The sequence below is a fragment of the Betta splendens genome, chromosome 6 (assembly GCF_900634795.4).
Source record: "Betta splendens chromosome 6, fBetSpl5.4, whole genome shotgun sequence".
In the NCBI taxonomy this organism is placed as follows: domain Eukaryota; kingdom Metazoa; phylum Chordata; class Actinopteri; order Anabantiformes; family Osphronemidae; genus Betta; species Betta splendens.
Genome location: NC_040886.2, coordinates 9,982,791 through 10,001,302, shown reverse-complemented (window position 1 = coordinate 10,001,302; position 18,512 = coordinate 9,982,791). Strand labels below are relative to the sequence as shown.

Sequence of the window (18,512 nt, the reverse complement as noted above, 5' to 3'; positions counted from 1 at the left end):
TCACTTTGGTTTATGTTTATATTTTGTTGTTTAAATAAATCTTAATTATCATTATAAACTTCATAAGTGTGTGGGTCGTTGTTTTTGGATCCTTCCCCCTTGTTAAGTTTGTAGGCCATACAGTATCCGAGATTAATTTTTCCCAAGTCGCAACAAGTATACAATGCCTGTAATTTTTAAATAGTATTAGTTTTAATTAGTTTACTTAAAAATTATTTTAGAGACTATGTTTAAAAAGCCCTGTCAGGTTGTATTTGTGGTCTTGTTTGAGAAATGAGAATTTGGGTGAGGCTACATTAGAAACGATGCCTTGTTAGAAACCACGTTTAGAATGCCATGTCCAAAGGAACCATGTATACTGTAGCAAATGCTATGTTTGAGAGGAGCCATGTTTGGGAAGAGGTACTACTGTTTACTTTAACAGCCTGGTCCACAACAGACATTTTTGTTTTAAGTGTTGTTTTAACTTTGGTAGGAGACTCGTTGAGGATGTTTCTGGTAGTCTTTTGTTCCCTTTCTTGTTACTGTACCATACTTGACTTATTGTAAGGTTTTTGCTTTCCTCGTCTTTGTTCTTGCATCTGTTGTTTGGACAATCTTTTTCATTGTTCTAGTGTTTAGCCTGTGCATTAGTCTTTTACTAAAGTGTGACCAATACTGTCCTCTATCTTTTCTGCTCTTTGTTTCCTCAACACCACTACCATTGACTCCTTCTGGCATTCACTGGCAAAGCATCACATAAACCAAAAAAATACTGGTTGCAGAAAAAATTTGCAATTACACATTTTTCATTATTCTCCCTAGAATGGAACACAGCTTCATGTTCTGCACATTCAGTACATATTTGTTTTTATCCATTAATTATAAACACACTTGTCAATCATACCAGGATGTCATTAAAGAACTGGCCAGGAAAAATAAGACTCATAAATACAAAAGAACATTTCTCCCTTCATGTTATGAGTCGATAAACTAAATTGTGTGACTGAAGAGCAAGATCAGGAAAATAGAAAAGGAGTTTCTGCCAGTGGTACTTCCTGCTTTCAGCGCGTCTCACTAAGATGACCAAAATATCACCTCATTATATCGGAAAAACCGTCTGATTTCTGTAGAAAGCCTCAGCAGAACAAAAGGGGTTTGAAAGCAAGTTTCTTCTCTACAGTATGTGAAAAAAATTGCAGATGAGATTTAGATGCCAATACCCTAAAGGTACAGTGGTACAGTAAACTGTGTATTTCTTGCAAACTAAATGGCACTGCTTCAAAAACATGTTCATGTACATGTTGTTTTGTGTAAGTAACATGTTGTATGTTACCATCAGAAGGTGAATTGCATGCATTTCCCTGCTCTAGATGTGTGGTCTGATAGCTTCAGTACATAAACCAATTAGGAACAACATATCAGACAATTAAAAGCATAAAGGTAGGGGGCTATGTATAGGGACCTAGGATGGCTTGCCAATAACGAACAATGGTTCTCGTAGATAGTGGGGAAAAGAGAGATTTCATTCTACTTGCATCACACACAAATAAACTGTGTGGGCAAAAGCACTTGAAAAGATCCAGGGTGTAGTTATCTGGTTGGACAGATGGCAAACGGAAATCTCAAGAAACAAACAATAGGGGGTAAAGCTGTAGATATTTTTATCCAACCCTAACCAGTGCAATTTTAAGGTTTTCACAGTTTCAGTTAAAATGTCTCAGGTTGAGATAAACTACAGTATGTAGTATGTTCCTAATTAGTCAAAAATGAATTCTGATTTACTGTTTGGATAAAGACAGAATTTTTTCTGGATTGTTTATGTTGAACTATGTTAAGTAATCGTTCTCAGAAACTATTAGTGAATGTGATTAATTTAAAAATCTATGTAATCATATATAATGATTCAAGGGCTAAATAAAATATCTAAATTTGGCTTTAACTGTTACTTGTTTACTAGAGGTGGATAATATTTCATTTTCCTTTTTGTGTAGTGACAATATTCATCTTGTGTTCAAGCTGTGCTTGATGGCTGTAATTAGGCACATTTCATGCCTCTAGAATGAAGCAAACCTAAAAACATAGGAGAGCTATTTACCTACAGGTTAACACTGCAGTCTAGAGGCTCTAACTCTCCCACTCATTGGGAACATTAAGAGGGTGGACTAGAATTATAAGGAGGCTAGCTCCCATGCATCAGCTAACAGCTACTGCCTATACTCTCTTCAGTTCAGATCTCTTTCACCCCACCCCCTCTCGCCCAATCTCTTGCACTCCAGCCCAGTGAAAACAAAGTGAATAATTCATGACCATACAGAGCAGTGTGCATGGATCCAGTGCGATGAATATGTGTATCTGAAACATCCACTAGGCTTTACGAGTCCTTGCCATACAGCCATACACAAGACCTTTATAAGTCCAAGTCAAATCCTCTGCAAGCCACTAGCCAGTTCTACCTGCTTCCCTCTCAGACATGCACACCGCAAAAAGGAGGCTGGGGCAGGGAGGGAGATAGATAAAAGCAAGCACTTGGCTGAGGAAGTATGAAGTAGAGTGGGTTAGAGAGGATGTGGCTAAGACATCTGCCAAAAAAATTGAAGCTGAAGAAAAGAGGAGGGTGGCAGAGTGACGACACAAAAAGATGGTAGAGGAGCCCCAGAAAGAGGGTGGGCAAGTGGGAGGGAGAGCGTTACATACAGTCTGCTTTGACAAAGCAGTCACATCGCCTGTGGCCTGGAGTAAATGCGATAACTGTTCACATCAGAGTCAGCTTCATGCTCCTCTACACCTGGTAAAGCAAATGCCATGCCCACTCACAGACTCAAGTCACTGGGGGACACATTTATTCTCACACACACACACACACACACACACACACACACACACACACACACACACACACACACACACACACACACACACACACACACAGAACATTATTGCCATTCTCGAGAATATGAATGAACGAAAAAGGAGAATGTAGTTTGCACAGACTAATTACACATCAGTCTGTTTTTAAGGAGCAGACTTAACACTTGACATCAGACAAGTCAACACCAAATCATTTTAGATACAGACACTCCGACAGACAATTTATCCAACTATTTGATGTTCTAGTGAATGCCCCCCCCCCTTCACTTTTAGTCATCACATAAAGGACAACACCAACTCTATCCACAGAAAACAAGGGCTTCCTCAATTGTTTGAGGAGTATAAAAATCATGTTACTCACTTGACATTCGCCTTACACAGATTTCAACTCTAACAAACTATGAGATTCTGAGATTTCAGACAGACATGTTAGACACATACTCTCCAACAAACAAATGCTGTTCTGTCTTTTTAGTAGAAGTCCACAGACTTGCATAATCATTGCTAATGTCTACTGAAGCTGTCCTGGTGGTGTATTCATTGGCAAATTAATGTTGGCTCTTATTTTGTGAGCTCTGATATGGTTATTATTTAGGTGTGAAATGTTTTCATATTATATGTCAAGTGATACACAACTATGATCTTACCCTCTAACTGACATGCACATATGCACTTTCAATCAGCTCACACAAATTTAGTCACTAAGTGTAAAAAAACATGGCCTGGCCCATTCAGAGCCCAAGGGCCACATTCATAGGTTCCATATGGGAAATTAGGTATGCACTAAAAGCTTTTGGAATCAATGCTCTACAGTAGCTGCATCACATCCCAAAGCTACTGTCTATCCTGTTCACACAGGCTGACACAGCAAGCAGACGTGCTTTTCTGTTGTTTCACAGACAGAGCTGATATATGTCACAAGTACACTGATATTCCTTGGCTCACAGCAGGGCACTATGTATCATAGTATCAATGTTAGTTGTGAGTGGGTTGGCAGGGAGAGACCCTTCTTGGCAAGCTCCCGCACTATGGCTTTTCAATCCATCACCTGTGCAGACAGAAGTGCAAATGAGGAACACTGAGAGAAACATTTTAAAGTTAACATATTTTCTTTTTGTTTATATTGCACACTGATTCATCTGAGGATGAAGGTAATTCTATGCTACTGTATGCACAGTATGACAGGTGTGACATTAATTAAAAAAGACAAATGATTTCACTCGTATTAATTTGAAATTCCAACCATGTGACAAATGTGAATCAGGTGACTTTGAGGTACATATAGCCCACAATAACGAGAACACTAGCTATAACATCTATCTACATAAATAATGCATTTTATGGGTTTCCTTCTTACTTTTCAAGTAATAAATAATATTAAATACATACAGTATGAGATGTTAAAGGTAGCACGAGAAACTCTGACAGGGCTTTGTACATATTAACAAAACAATCTATTTTTGACTACATGTACTTAATATATATTAAAGAAATATCTAAGCTATCCATACATTAAACATCTGACAAACATCAAACATCATTTGTGCGAGAGGTGGGAAAAACCCTGGACAGGTTACCAGGCCAAGACAGGGCCACATATACAGTAGACAGACAATTGTCTTTGTACTCTAGAGGCCAGCGATCCAACACGGACACAGAAAGGCATTTGAAATAACATTGCCCCATCAATGTTGATTCACCTTTTAATATCAACACATAAACCAATGGTCATTCAACCATGATTATGACTATGATTCAACGTTGAAATGCTTGATGGGATAATCGTTTTCTTTTGCGCCTATTAAATTCTGTTTCACTATGCTCTCTGTTTAAATATTCTCGCTTTATAACCACAGTCAGTTGTAAAAGTATCTACATTGATTAAATGGTGTTTGGTTCTTTAAAGCAGTATACCAACTAATAATTTTACAATCAACCACACAACTCTGACAAAGGTATAGGTGTGTAACTGTATATTACGGGATTGAGGGTCGCTGGGTTTGGGTTTCAGGTCCTCTGATGCCCATCTCTGTTATCATTGGCTGAGATGTGCAGTAGACCCCTCCACAGGTCTACAGTAGAGTGGCTATAGAGTACCATGTCAGCTTGACACACAGCACTGAACACAGATCTCAATATAATGTATGCAAATGCAGACTATTTCCTTCAGCATCATGTTTTGCGACAAACATAAGGGAACCAATGACATCAAAGGTGAAGCAGCCTGCTTTACTGCAAAAGACATAATGCTAGTATCTACAGTCTAAGATGAAGAAGGCCCAAGAATTTTACAAATGCCGAGAAAGAAAAAATGTTGAAAGTATTACTTTTCTCATTAAAATAGTAGAATTAAAAAAGATTAAAAAGCATTAATCTAACGACTTCATATTTGAATCCATGCTCTCTTAACGATGCAAAATTAACAAAGAAATTACAAGGAACAAACTCAAGGTGAGCCTCTATTCATAAGCTTAAATAGTCTTCAGTTCTAAGAGGTTCTGATTATTAACTATAGTAATAGTCATGAATAAAACATACTCTGGTCAAAGATGTACAGCATCTTTAAGAAGTGTCAGACTGGTATGTTGGGTATATGCACCACATGTCAAAGAAACATCACTGAAAATATTCACGCAAGTATACTTATTATACTTAAGTATAAGTATATTATACTATAAGTAAATGAAAATAAAAACACAGTCATCAAACACTATATAATACAAATAACAGCCAAATAACTTCAGTTTTCACCATAGGCTCACAGTGTGTTTAGTCTTGGAAGTTAAAAGGGAGCACTTATATAATGACTGAGCAAATATGAAGGACCACATACTATAATGAATGTGTTGCTAAGCAACATAGCTATGTTCACAGAAACATGCAATCTTGATAGGATTGCATTTTCTTTTAAAAATGTTTTTTTCTAACCCCAACAAAAAAGGGAACACAAAAAAGTGCATGAAAGAGAGATTTTAAACCTCAGGCTTTGTTTAATTTTAGTACCCTTTCAACCCATGGCCATGAAATGGTCTGAAGCTGGATCAGCTATTTTCTTTTTAGATTTTTTGTTTTAAAACTTCTCTGCTTACTACTACTACTACTTTTAAAAATTGTTAACTAACATTTGTTAAGTATAATATATAAACTTTCCATTTCTATCCATAATTTGTATGCATCATTAACCTGTTTTCAATAGGATTAAGGTACAACTCGGAAGGACCGAAACAGGCTAAGCAACCATCCACATACTGTATGTACTTGATTCACCAACAGTTATACCTGTATAAGTAATGACACACAACTGTGTGTTTTTTTGCTTCACCAACATATTTACAAAACACTTTAGTTCAAAAGTAGTGATTACTGTAGTTACATTACAATTATTTGTAGTAGTAGTAGTAGTAGTAGTAGTAGTAGTATAGTAGTATAATTATAATAAACAAACGATACAGTAGCATCAGTCAAGCAATGATGCAAGTCTATACAAAATACTGTATCCTTACTGTAGGTAAAAAAACTAAACCCATAGAGTTAGTGTTTCAAGTGGCTAACAGGTAACAGAAAAACACAGCTGCGCACTTCCCAGGTTTTGCTGATAATAAAAATGTGTGTAAACAAAAAAAACATTAGATATGTCTGGACTGCAGGATTGTGGGGAGAATCTCCTCAGATGCATTAGTTAGTCCTTGCAGTAGCTCCCTTTTTCATCATTCCTCTTTGTCATCTTAACTGATAAAAGAAATTGATAAAGGGTGTGAGGGAACAGTATTTCAGTCCATATCCTTGTGAGTTATGGAACAGAGGAGCCGAGGAGAAAACAGAAAATCATAACAGCTACACATTACTTACACATTACAAGGGAAATCCTAATTCAAGATTCTTTGTTGCAATAATTAGTAATGAATTTATGTTTTTATTATAGTTATTTTTGGCCTATTTTTATTGTGTTGGAATATTTCATCACTGGATGTCTAAAAGAAATTGTGGTTTCCTTGTGACACCTTTCCCCACCCACATTTTTGACTTTCCTTTTTCTCATCACCATCCCCAGCCCCCTCTGTTGTGGATGTGTCGTGACTCTGCCAAGTGCAGTAATTACAGTACAGCGTTAGGAGTTGAGCTGTAGAGAGAAGCATATAAAACATGACAGCATAGGGCAACTGGTGCAAAGATTCCTTCAAAGGACAAGAAGTCTAGAACTACAATTACAATATTATGTTATTTCTTCTTAACATCATGCAGACATTAAAAGCAATAATGTAGTGTATGTTGTTTAAATTGAGTAAGGTCTCTAACCATTCCACACACATGAGCTGAAATCCATTAATAAAAACATGCAGCGAAGTTCTAAACCATGAATGCAGGCGCAAAATGCTGGGATATCACACACTGACTTATACAAAGTCACTCACACACCCACATACTTGTTGATGTATTGCCTATTACACTGCAATGACAGTACTGGCATTGAGCCCAGGGCAGTGGATAGTTTATGATGTTGGGAATAATAGGCACGGTTAAAAATAACTTTATTATCAAATGCACCTCAGAGACAAAGGTGACGTAGGCAAAAGAGGCAGTGCGTGGTTCTGTCAAAGAGGGTGGGCCAGTGTGTAACCGCTACTACATAATGCACACTCACTGATTTGCCATTTGTCTCTCGAAAGCTACAGGAGAATCAGAGTCAACAACAAAGACGTCATCAAAATACTGGAAGGAAGGTATTACGTATAGGCATTGTTAAACACTTACATAGTAATATCTTAAGAAAAAGCCTGGCTATTAAGACCTGTATTCATTATTATATTACCGTTACTGTAGGGCGCCTACAGTAAATGTCACAATTCACAAATTTTTTTAAAAAGGTGCTCTTAGTAAGCCGCCACTGGTAATGACGTCGCAATTGATTCTATTACTAGACATGAAGTGCCTTCGAGACGGGCTCCGTTTGGTTCCAGTCTCTCATCATCATTGTTTAAGGTAACTGATTACTGTATAACTGTATTTAATTCTTTTATCCCTGCTAATACAAGTCTTGTGAAGAAGGTGGAGTGATTTCAATGCATAGCTAACACTACTATAGAGTAGGTCACTCATATTCTAATTCTTTAAGTATAATCAAGAGGTCCAATATATCTTGAGATTAAAAAGTAAGGGTAAGGTCAATAGCCTTTGGACTTTAGTTGGAGATTTGGGGGACTTGTGCACTTGTACATGCACATGTACAACATGTACATTTGCCCACACGCAACACTTTTTAAAAAGTCCTTCAACCCAGTGGCCAGGAAAGAAGACAATTTCTCAGGAGCAGCAAATAGAGAGCTATTGTATTCCAATGCATTTTACTGCTTCACAAAGCACTCCCACTCACAAATGTGAGTTACTGTAAATAAAGAGAAGTAAGACTACAGATAAAAAGCGAATGTGTAATGCAACAATAACACCAAGGTGTATCTCTCTGCATTCATTACAGGTTGGATGAGGGCAGCAACCCTGACTGGAGCAGTATGGATGGTTCCACTGAAGCAGTTTCATGTTTAACACATGACTGTCTCTTTGGAGGCACAAATGCACTTTTTTGATAGACAAATATTAAATTGAAGTGGTTTAAAGCTCTGGTAGTACATGACAGATTTGGCGTACTCAAAACACGGATAAAATGTATAACCCACCAAAAACAAGTTGGTAATACTGTGCACACAAACCTTTTCAGTACAGTACATTTATTATGTGTTCCATTTTTACAATTGCTTGCTGTCTGAAATTAACAAGGAAGTTGTTCATTATACTGGTATCCAGCAAGCCTATAGCACAATGGGTGAGCGTTTGTGTTTCCAATTTTGATCCAAGCATTGTATTTTCTTTTGGAGCACAGTCAGAATTATTATCCAATGGCCCTGTTTCTCACACAACATCTGCCTACCATGTTCCTCCTCAGTTACCTCCTATCCATATACACCGTTTGGTCCATCTGTTTGCCACTTTGATCACTTTATATTGTTTGGAAAATTATTATGCAAGTCTGAGGTGTTGTTATGGAAACCTAGACCCATGAGAGGTGAAGAGCTTCTGTTTCACAGTTGGTCCTAACTCTTATTATCTTAAGAAGTTGATCAAAATGAATAATAAGTGGCCCCTGCTAGTCTTGGGAATAACCTTATACACATCAAAATGTATGCAGGTTAGATTGTCTTCCCTGGATAAGGGACCTCCTCTAGTACAGGGTCATCTCCTTAGAGATTTGAGGAAGAGGAAACAGAAAAAAGCAAAATTAAGTTTTCTTAAACAAAAGAGGACATAAGAGGCTAAAAATATTTTTTTCCATTCATCCATTTTACTAAATTACTTATTGGTGCGCTAATACACTTCATGTTCAGGGTCCTTTAAAATAATCGCTACAAAGAAAGTGCTCACCCCCAACCTTCCCGAGTGAAAATATGGACCAAATCTAATTCTTGTCTAAAATTTGGAATAAACATTTTACTTTTTATGTATTGTCTTTGCTTTTTACAGTATACACATCGAAAAATCAACTGTATACCTATGTGTATTATTATAAAAGCTAAAAAAAAAGTAACCCAAAAACTGTCCCAGATTGAAGTGGCAGGTTTTCTATCAGAATGTACTTTAGTTGAATAACATCTAAGCCTTTGTAGGCTTAGTTGTAGAAATAAACAAAGACAGAGTAAGCAAAGAATCAGAGATGAGAAACAAAGAAAATAAAACAGCAGGAGAATGAATCAAGCGAGTATTTTCAAAAAACTGGCCATGTTTGCCCAATATAATGCGATAAAGATAAGGTCTTAAAAAGAGTATATTACTTTATTATTACATGCTTCCTTGAGCAAAAGAATTAATAATAAGATAATACGATTAATAATAAGATTCAGAATAATGTACACAACTGACCAGAAATTAAAAATATAGGTAAGAGCCAATATTATATCAACAGTGAAATTATTTACACACTGATAGTGACTAATAGTGACACTGGCAAGAAAAAAGACCTAAATAATTACGTATTTGCATTAAAGTCAGTAGTTTGAATTAATCACACAACATACAAAGCCCTTTATGCGGCGCATACATACATACTGTACATACAAGTGTATTCACAATTACAAACTGTAGTATAACGGATACAAAATAAATAAAGATAATACACTTCCTCCTACTGTACAATGGGGGGTGTCTGACTCTGAGGGACTCTGAGGGTGCTACACAAACCCTCATCTGCCTAATGCAGCAGGTGAGAGGTATTGTCCATATCAGATGTCAGCTTGACTCTCACCCACCACCTCAGCCAAGTCCAGTGAGTATCCCAGGACACAGCTGGCCCTGACCAGCTTATACTGTACAGTCATTTCCTGTCTCAGTCTGAAGCCACTGCCAAATATTTCTCTTTTTCTCAAACCTTTTTTTGCCAGTGGACAAATAATTTCGTAATGTTCAGGTATACTGTTTACAACTTGGTGATTGGACAACGGCTACAAAAATGTATCCACGTGGTAAAAAGATGTACTGTCGGTGTGATCCCTCAACCCCTTTGGGACAAAACATCCCTTTAACACTAAGTGTTGAGATTTGTTAATCTCGTAAACATCCTTTCACTGATCTCTCATTAATTTAGCCCAGAGGATGACAAGAAGGTAGAGATACAACGGAGAGAGGAAGAGAGAGACTGAGAGAGAAGGAAAGAGAAGTGTGTGGAACATCCATCTTGAACTGAGTCAATTAACCACTGTAAACGCCTCACTTTCCACATTTAACAAATATGTTAATCACTTGGTCAAAGGTTGCTATGGGAACAGTATGCAAAGGCATTTGATACTGTGTTTACTTGTTTCATGTCACCTTTTCGTGTAAACAAAAGAAGGTATGTGGATTTAAGCCAACCTTCAACACAAGGATGACCATGATAATCCACAATTAACCCACTAACAGTTATATTCATATACAGATACCAATGCAGCTGGCACATGAAAAGCTACTAAATGCATTTGGGGCTCACAATAGCTAATGAGAAGATGTACAGTACTGTAGTGTAGTAGGTGCAATGATCATAAAGTGTAACCACTATGCAAAAAACAAAGCCTGTGACAAACTGTCAATACAGTACAGTATGTTGCTTAATGAAATTATCTAATTTTTCAGAATTGATTCTGAAGAAAAACATGTATGCTACAAATATTGTATATGCATCCTATACAGTATGTAAAACTGTGCAAGCTACAGAATGAAGTGAGACCTCTAGGCATGCATCTGCAAGTTGGTCTGGCAGAGAAACCACTCAAATCAGAGCAGACAGTGAGACAGATGGTGATTTTACACCAGCATGAAAAAAGAAATGGCTATTTAACATCAAACCTCAGCACATTACTTTGAAACCAGCTGGACGGACACAAAAAGGGATCGTGAGTCTGTGGAAAGCAGCCAGAAATGGCAAACCAAGCAAGACAGAAAAGGCCATCCATATTATTTCTAAACTGCATAATGATTTAATTAGAATGATCTAAGTGATAATGACTAATATAAATGATTAAAGTAGGCATACACAAAAGAGACAAGTGTGCAAACTAAAGTTCAATGCCTATTTTTTTATACAATAATCCAATTATGAATAAAAAATAAGCACTGTGAAAGCTAACAGTCCATTTCCTCTTCAGTCAGTTTATTCTCAGAGTGTCCATGGTCCTTTACGACACCATATTTTATATTTATTAGTTTTATTTTCTATCACCTCAGAATCTCTCACATGCTTTGAATTAAGTAATTGCCATTAATGCCAAACGTAAATGTCAGTTCATTGTTGGAAGCTAAAAAAAATAAAAGAAGTGATGGCAAGTATGGTGAGCACTGGCTTACATTTTGCCTCAGGAGAGTGGATATTTTAGTCCTTTATGATCCGTTTAAACCTATGGGCTCCATCTGATGATTTGCAGAATTACATTGATCTTGTGCCACAAGATCTTATGATAATACACCATGACGATATTTTCCATCAAGGTGAAAAGTCCTGTTCTGTGTTATCAGCGCAGAACAGCCCGAGAAAGTTTTTTTTGGAAATTATGAAAATCTAACTTAATAATTAGAAATTCATTTAATTAAAAAGTGCTTGTTATAAAACGGCTAAAGTGTAAAAACAAACATTCATACTGTTGACTTAGGAAAAAGAGAGAGGCTATGACAGGCCATATCTATGTTATTACCATGTTAGTTACTACATTCCAAATATGCTTTACATCTGTAAAATGCATTCTCGGGAACTAAATGACACTGACTTATCTTAATGACCCATCATGCCTCATGCTCATCTGTCTTGGAATGAGGTACATTATATGGCATCTCAATAAGCATGTATTCTAAAACTACAACTGATCTGCATGTGTTTGGCTGTGAGTTCCTAAAACTACCCAAATTCTTCACCTTAAATATTAAAATCACTAGTTCAAAGTAAATTCAGAATCAGCATGTATCTATTGAATAATTATTGCTGTCACATATGTAAATATATAGGTTTTAAGTAATTGCTAAAGCAAAGCATGCATAGCAATGGGCAACACTTCCTTACAGTACCTCACTACTGCAGTCTGTCAATTCATGAACAGAGAAAATACAGCAGCTGTTAAGTGGCTACTGGGATCAATTAAAAAGAACCTGAAACAATTTCAGCTACATTAACATTTAATCTCAGCTGATAAATCAAGTGTAATTAAATCATTGTGTAGTCATATTTTTTAGTATTTTTTGGAAGCTTTAGAAATTGGGTGATGCACCAGATTAATTTAAGACACTATGCAGCAGATTAAGCTCTTAAACTCAAATTAATACATTCAACTAGTTTATGGCAGTTTATGGTGACTGTTAATGAAGCATGAATCCAAATGATCGCTTATCTGCACAGTCATGCTTTTAAACAATCTTGTGTGTCTGATTGAATTACTTTTATTGTTTTTATTTTTGATTTATGATTTATCATAAGGAGGGTACATACTTCAAAGCTCTCTCATGCCCCTACATGAAGTCTGCAAGAGTAGACATGTGCGAGAGACCTATTGCTCGATTCAAGTATAAATATCTTAGGAACTCCAAACCGTAAAAATATTTTTTACCTGAAACCTCTTAGTAAAGTTAGTAAAGACTTAAATTATCTTTCAGTTGTTTCATATACAATTCTTTTATACTAATGCATTTTATATTTTAGAAGGCTGTCTCTAACTTGTTTTTAAACAAAAGATTTCCTCAACAGGTGTTTACATTTCTAAATTATATCATTAATACATATGATTGTAAACATATATTTGAGACAAATTACAATAAGAAAACAACAAGGCAACACACAAAGACAAAAGACTAACATGAAGACACGTACCATGAACTGTGATCACTCTTGCTTTCTGAATGGATAGGCAAGGAACTCAGAGGTCTGCCGAGTTAATGAACAGAAAACCCAAAGCTGTCCATGTGTATCATCTGTGGGAATGCAGGATCTAGAGGGAGACACACTGAGAAAAGTAACAGAGGTAATAGGATCACAGTTGTCCATCTGGCCTCATCCCAATGCACGCCACAGTCTATAAATAACACCTTAATGGCTAATACTGTTGATTTACCAATTCTGTCCCCACTACAAAGGCAATTCACTGTGCTAATGCGACCCATGGAAAAATAATTGTTATTACTTGTTTTCAAGTGGAGATATTTAACACATTTGATTTAATGGTTTATACATGAAAATCGCAGACAACAATAGACAACAATAATCTTTTCGTTCTTACAAAATAAATTTGCAGGTTATTAATTTGCCAAGTGAACAGCAGTGACTCAGAGATGTTCCAAATTGGTTACAGAATGCTAATCTCATCAGTGAGTAATGAGGGAAAAATCATATTAATGTATACATGGCAGAAATATTTAAAAATATGTAAAAATAAAAAATCTTATGTATGGGATTTGGGCAGCCAAAATTCTAAACGTGAATTGCTGCTATTATGCATTTGGTGTTTCTTCTTTTACAGGGTCTGTCCATCTGATTCACATTACTGTCATCATCAGCCCTGCACACAAATACACATTAGTCTAGCTGCAACAAACAGTGATACAAGTCAAATAAAAAAAAAGCTTTAGTAAATAACAACACACTCTCTCCTTCCCATACCATTCACCTGCATTAAACCTTTAAAGAAGACAGGACAGATAAAATGAAAGAGCCACAATGACACAGACAAAAAGAATAGTATTGCGAAAGGCACTTGATCTGCAATAGTGCCAGAGTCCTTGGTGTGTGCATGTCAAATGCCAGTGCACTCCATAGGAATACGATAACAAGGGCTGCACACAGAGGGAATGCCAAATGAGAGATCAAATACAGGGTAGAACTGAGAAACACAGAGCACACCACTGATCCACTTTATGAGACATAAATGAAAAGACTTACTACCTACATTGTAGAAAACGCCTAATCACCGGTTTTGGAAAACACAAGCGGCACAGAACAGAACATATTTGATGAAAAATCAAAAAATTCAGCATTTGATGAAATTTCTAGTGATTCTGTGATGATGATTTAGCTTTGTGTCATGTAATTTATGGGACTACATCCACCAAATAATTTTTCACGTCATCATTAGGCATCTAAAAAATCTTATCTTATCTATTTGGTTGCAGTATCTTATTATTTATTATTAACTAAACCGGTTGAATTTAGGTTATTGACTGCTCACATACTATTATGACAGGTTAAAGACGTTTAACATTGCCTGATATATCGATTTACTTAATTTACTACAGAGCTAAAGCTAATGTAAATACTGCGGTTACTAATGTACAGTACTAGACCTAAGAAACTAATGGTGGTGGTTAGAACAATCCAAAGACAAAAGCACAATGTTAACAAACTTGGATGTAAACACTTCGAAACACCTTTTTAGTTGTATTGAGTCGTTTACGGATTTGGTGAGTTAGCTAACTGACCTTTGTCCTTGCTAATCGACAAGTGTAATAAAGTCAATTAACGTTTCCTTATAAAAGCTAGTGTTATCTTAATACCATTATTTACCTACAAGTTGCGAACAAATAAAAAAATATAAACATGTAGGTGAAACGTAGACAAAAAGCCAGACTAAGATAGTGGCAAACAAACCATAATTTTACCTGAAAATGTGCAGCAGAAGCAGCGAACTATGGACTATAACCGAAACCGATCAAAACTCCTCAAACAGCACGCGAGCCCCCGAAGCTGACCAATCACGTGACCTCTCCAAAATAAAGGCATCATAGGTCACTTTCACGTATCCATTCTAGCTGCGCAAGACACGGCATACTCTTATTTTGAAAATGAGACCATACAGTACAGACTGAATACAATACAAAATGACCAGATTGCGCTGAAACGGCTGAGAGGATTTTTCTATATTCTACTTTAGGATAATGGATATAAACCTGTGGATCCGTGAAAGACAATTTTAACTGGTATTATTTAAAAAAGAAACATTTTATAAATAAAGTATTTTTAAATAAAGGAAGAGGGTGAGTGAATGGATGGAATAACAACACAGATTTTAAATAGTGGTCCTCATGACCTTCATTCACACAATGTGGCAACATTTGACAATAAATCGTGTTCCCCTTGTACAGAAAGTGAGAAAAAGAAATAGGTTTGACCTGTACAAAGCCCTGACTTGAACAGCATCCTGCACCTTTATGATAATTTGAGAAACAGCTCTGTGCTTGGCCTTATAGGTTGACAGTGGCTACTTACTGTAGCTAATACAAATAGGTTGTAGGAACAAAGCTTTTCCCTCCAAAATTAAATGGGGTCCCCCTTCTTTTTACTGATCCTGACTAGTGTATTGTGTTGTGTAATTTCTGAGCTTTCCGACTTTCTTTTCACTGTCTTAGTTCTTACTGTATCTATGCTCTACTTCAGGAATAAATGATTATAGACGTTATGGGAATCCACCCATTAGCATTAGTTAAATGTATTAACTGGGAAAGACCTCAATCAAATGATGTATCTTCTGCAAAGCCTATTCCAAGATTAGCTGTTTGTTCCACCACTTTCTCCTTATAGACCGCAAAAAAGGTAGAATACAATGTTATACACTGATTTACAAGTACATGTGGGAATATGTGTACTACAGCTTTTGATTTAAGAGATAACGTTTGGATTAATTCTATATTTTTGCTGTTAATTAAGGTAATTGGATTAAAGAGGACATAGTACTTTAAAAACAAAAGCCTTGTTAGTCCACCAACAGTTCAATCAATCTTTACTTTGAACCTTCTGTCACCTGTACTGATGAGACAAAAACACAAAATAATATAAAAAATCCAATCCAATTCTGGATCCAATCAATTATAACAGTTTAGGAGTTAAGTGAGAGTGAGAATTAAAACAAAACAATCAGCATCACTAACAAGTAGGAAGGAAGTAAAGACATTAAATATTCCTTCAAACACACTCAACTTGTCTGTGTGACATATAAGCTGTGACACCAAACCTGCAAATCATGAGTTGCTCTGTATCTGAGTGTGTGTTGTGAAACTGTGTGTGAAGAGGATGTGTGTGTTGGGCTGCAAACAAAAGCTAGAGAACACATGCTGGGCAGAGGATGCAGGTTTGCATTTTAAGTTGATGGCTAAGTCAGCAAATGCCAGTCATCACCTGAGCACTGTTTTCTGTAACAATGCCTTTTAAAGGACTTTGAAAGAGCAAGGAGGAGGACACCAACACTTTATTAGTCAGTGTCCACATACTGTACAGTAACACAAAACTACTCATTTCATCTGACAGTTCTCAGTCAGCCTAAATCATCTCATCCATGTCCACAACCTGATTTTAATAGCACATTAATGATGAATTGTATTAATATCACCAGAAGTCCCACCCTGAACAAAACAATGTAACCTTGTCTGCTCACCCAAAGGGAAAGGCCAGTGCCACTCCTTCACTTCCTGCCTACCAGAGCAGGACAATAAGCATGACTGAATGTGATTAAACATGACGATGTGGACATAGGGTTACTGCAAGGTCACAAATAAAAGATGGGCTTTATGCTGCCTTTGATTATGATTCTCCTTGGGTCTGATGGCAGCCTGTAATGAGTTGGGCTATGAAAGAATATGCTGGCAATTAAATACCGATATGACAAAATGCACAATGCCCTCACAAATGTTCATAGCTATTAAAATAATGGAATGGCATTGGGTGTCATATATTAGGTCATCGTGCCTTTCGGGCTCAGTTGGACTCCATAAGGCATTAGATTAGGGAGGTTGGCTTTCTAAGTGATTAGCTGTTAACCAGTGCGTTGCATGTGGAGACAGATGGCTGTCCCCATCCCATTGCTACAGTTGGCACCACAGTCTCAACAATAGATTTGTGATGTGGCAAACTGTTCCTCTGCTGCCTGCGTAGAAACATGGGACCATTAGCACAAAAGCAGACACAAACTGTTCTCTGCGCCGCCTTGGCAGGTGCAATCCTCTGGGCAGTTCCACAGTTCACCTCCACCCCGCCACTCTCCTCCCTCCTCTCTTCAGAGCTCTTTGCCTTCCATCTCTGGAAATATCCAGCCTGTTGCCTAGCAAGCGACGGAAAAGCCCTTTTGCAGTAATAGTAGAAGGGAGAAAAACGGTGTCAACAGCATGAAGAAGAGGAGGTCGGGTGAGCCCAACAAAACAGGTCCTGAGGAGGTGCTTCTTTTGAATTAATGAAAGCAAAGTATGGACCAAATCAGAACATAGTAACACAAAAACCATCCTAATTATTAAGCATGAAACACTTTAGACAAATACATTCTGTCTTTGGAGTCACAACAACAGAACAGCTGACATTATTAACAACTTGAATTCTGGTAATCACTTTGTCTTTTCCTGGACTTAATTTTGGCTTGGACGATGCCAACTCACAAGGAAAGTCTGAGTGACATCGTGCTAATTCAAAGTTGTGTAACCGCTCCGTGAACTTGGACAAGTATTGAGAAACAGGCTTTACTGAGCTGGATTCGGGCCAGTGAAAATCATTTCCATTCGTGATCATTCCAGTTTAGAGGGGGTTTTATTGTAGAGTTTTAACAATAATGCAGGTTTACAGTGAGACCTGTTGTACCTCATACCATAGTGGCAGGAAAAGGGCATGAGCAGGATAGTGTTAGTGATGAGTGTCTCTAATAATGATAGTGATCAGCCGTTGCCAGAACCGGTAGAAGAGCATGTGCTAGATAACAAGACATATTGATCACAGGGAAAGGAGGGAAAACAACATTGAGGAAACAGGCCCAGTGAGAGAATTAATGAATAGCAAGACGGAGCAGCATGCAGATGAGCTAGAGTAGGGTCAGGGGGAGGAAGAGAGGGAGATGAAGTGCACCTGGAAGGGGGAGATTAATTTTATTTGTGGAGATGAAGAAAAATTCAACAGATAATGGAAAGGAAACAAAGGAATTAAAAGACAGATATGATAGTCACAATAAGGCTTTATTTGTGCCGGTGCAAGGTTGAGAATATTTATCAAACATTGATAAACCTTAAAATGACAGGCTGATAGGTGGAGGATTTGAGAATGAAACCAGGAGAGATAGCGAGGGATTTGAGTGGGAAGCATAATGACCCAAATCATGGAGTTCATCTCCTGGCTTTAACGTAGTCCTCGCGCCTTC

At 37.1% G+C, this 18,512-nt stretch overlaps 1 protein-coding gene across 9 annotated transcripts in view; it reads right to left on the bottom strand.

The window, feature by feature from the left end:
* Positions 1-15,105, bottom strand: part of shank3a (SH3 and multiple ankyrin repeat domains 3a) — a 116,742-nt gene extending 101,637 nt beyond the window's left edge. For 3 of the 9 annotated variants that reach the window (XR_005897851.2, XM_041071340.2, XM_041071341.2), the window contains exon 1: positions 13,223-14,336. The gene's annotated coding sequence lies outside the window, so the exon portion shown is untranslated. Of the gene's footprint in view, positions 1-13,222; positions 14,337-15,003 lie in introns of those variants that run through there. The other 6 variants (XM_041071337.2, XM_041071338.2, XM_041071339.2 and 3 more) reach the window with 4 other exon arrangements.
* Between the last annotated feature and the right edge of the window lie 3,407 nt (positions 15,106-18,512).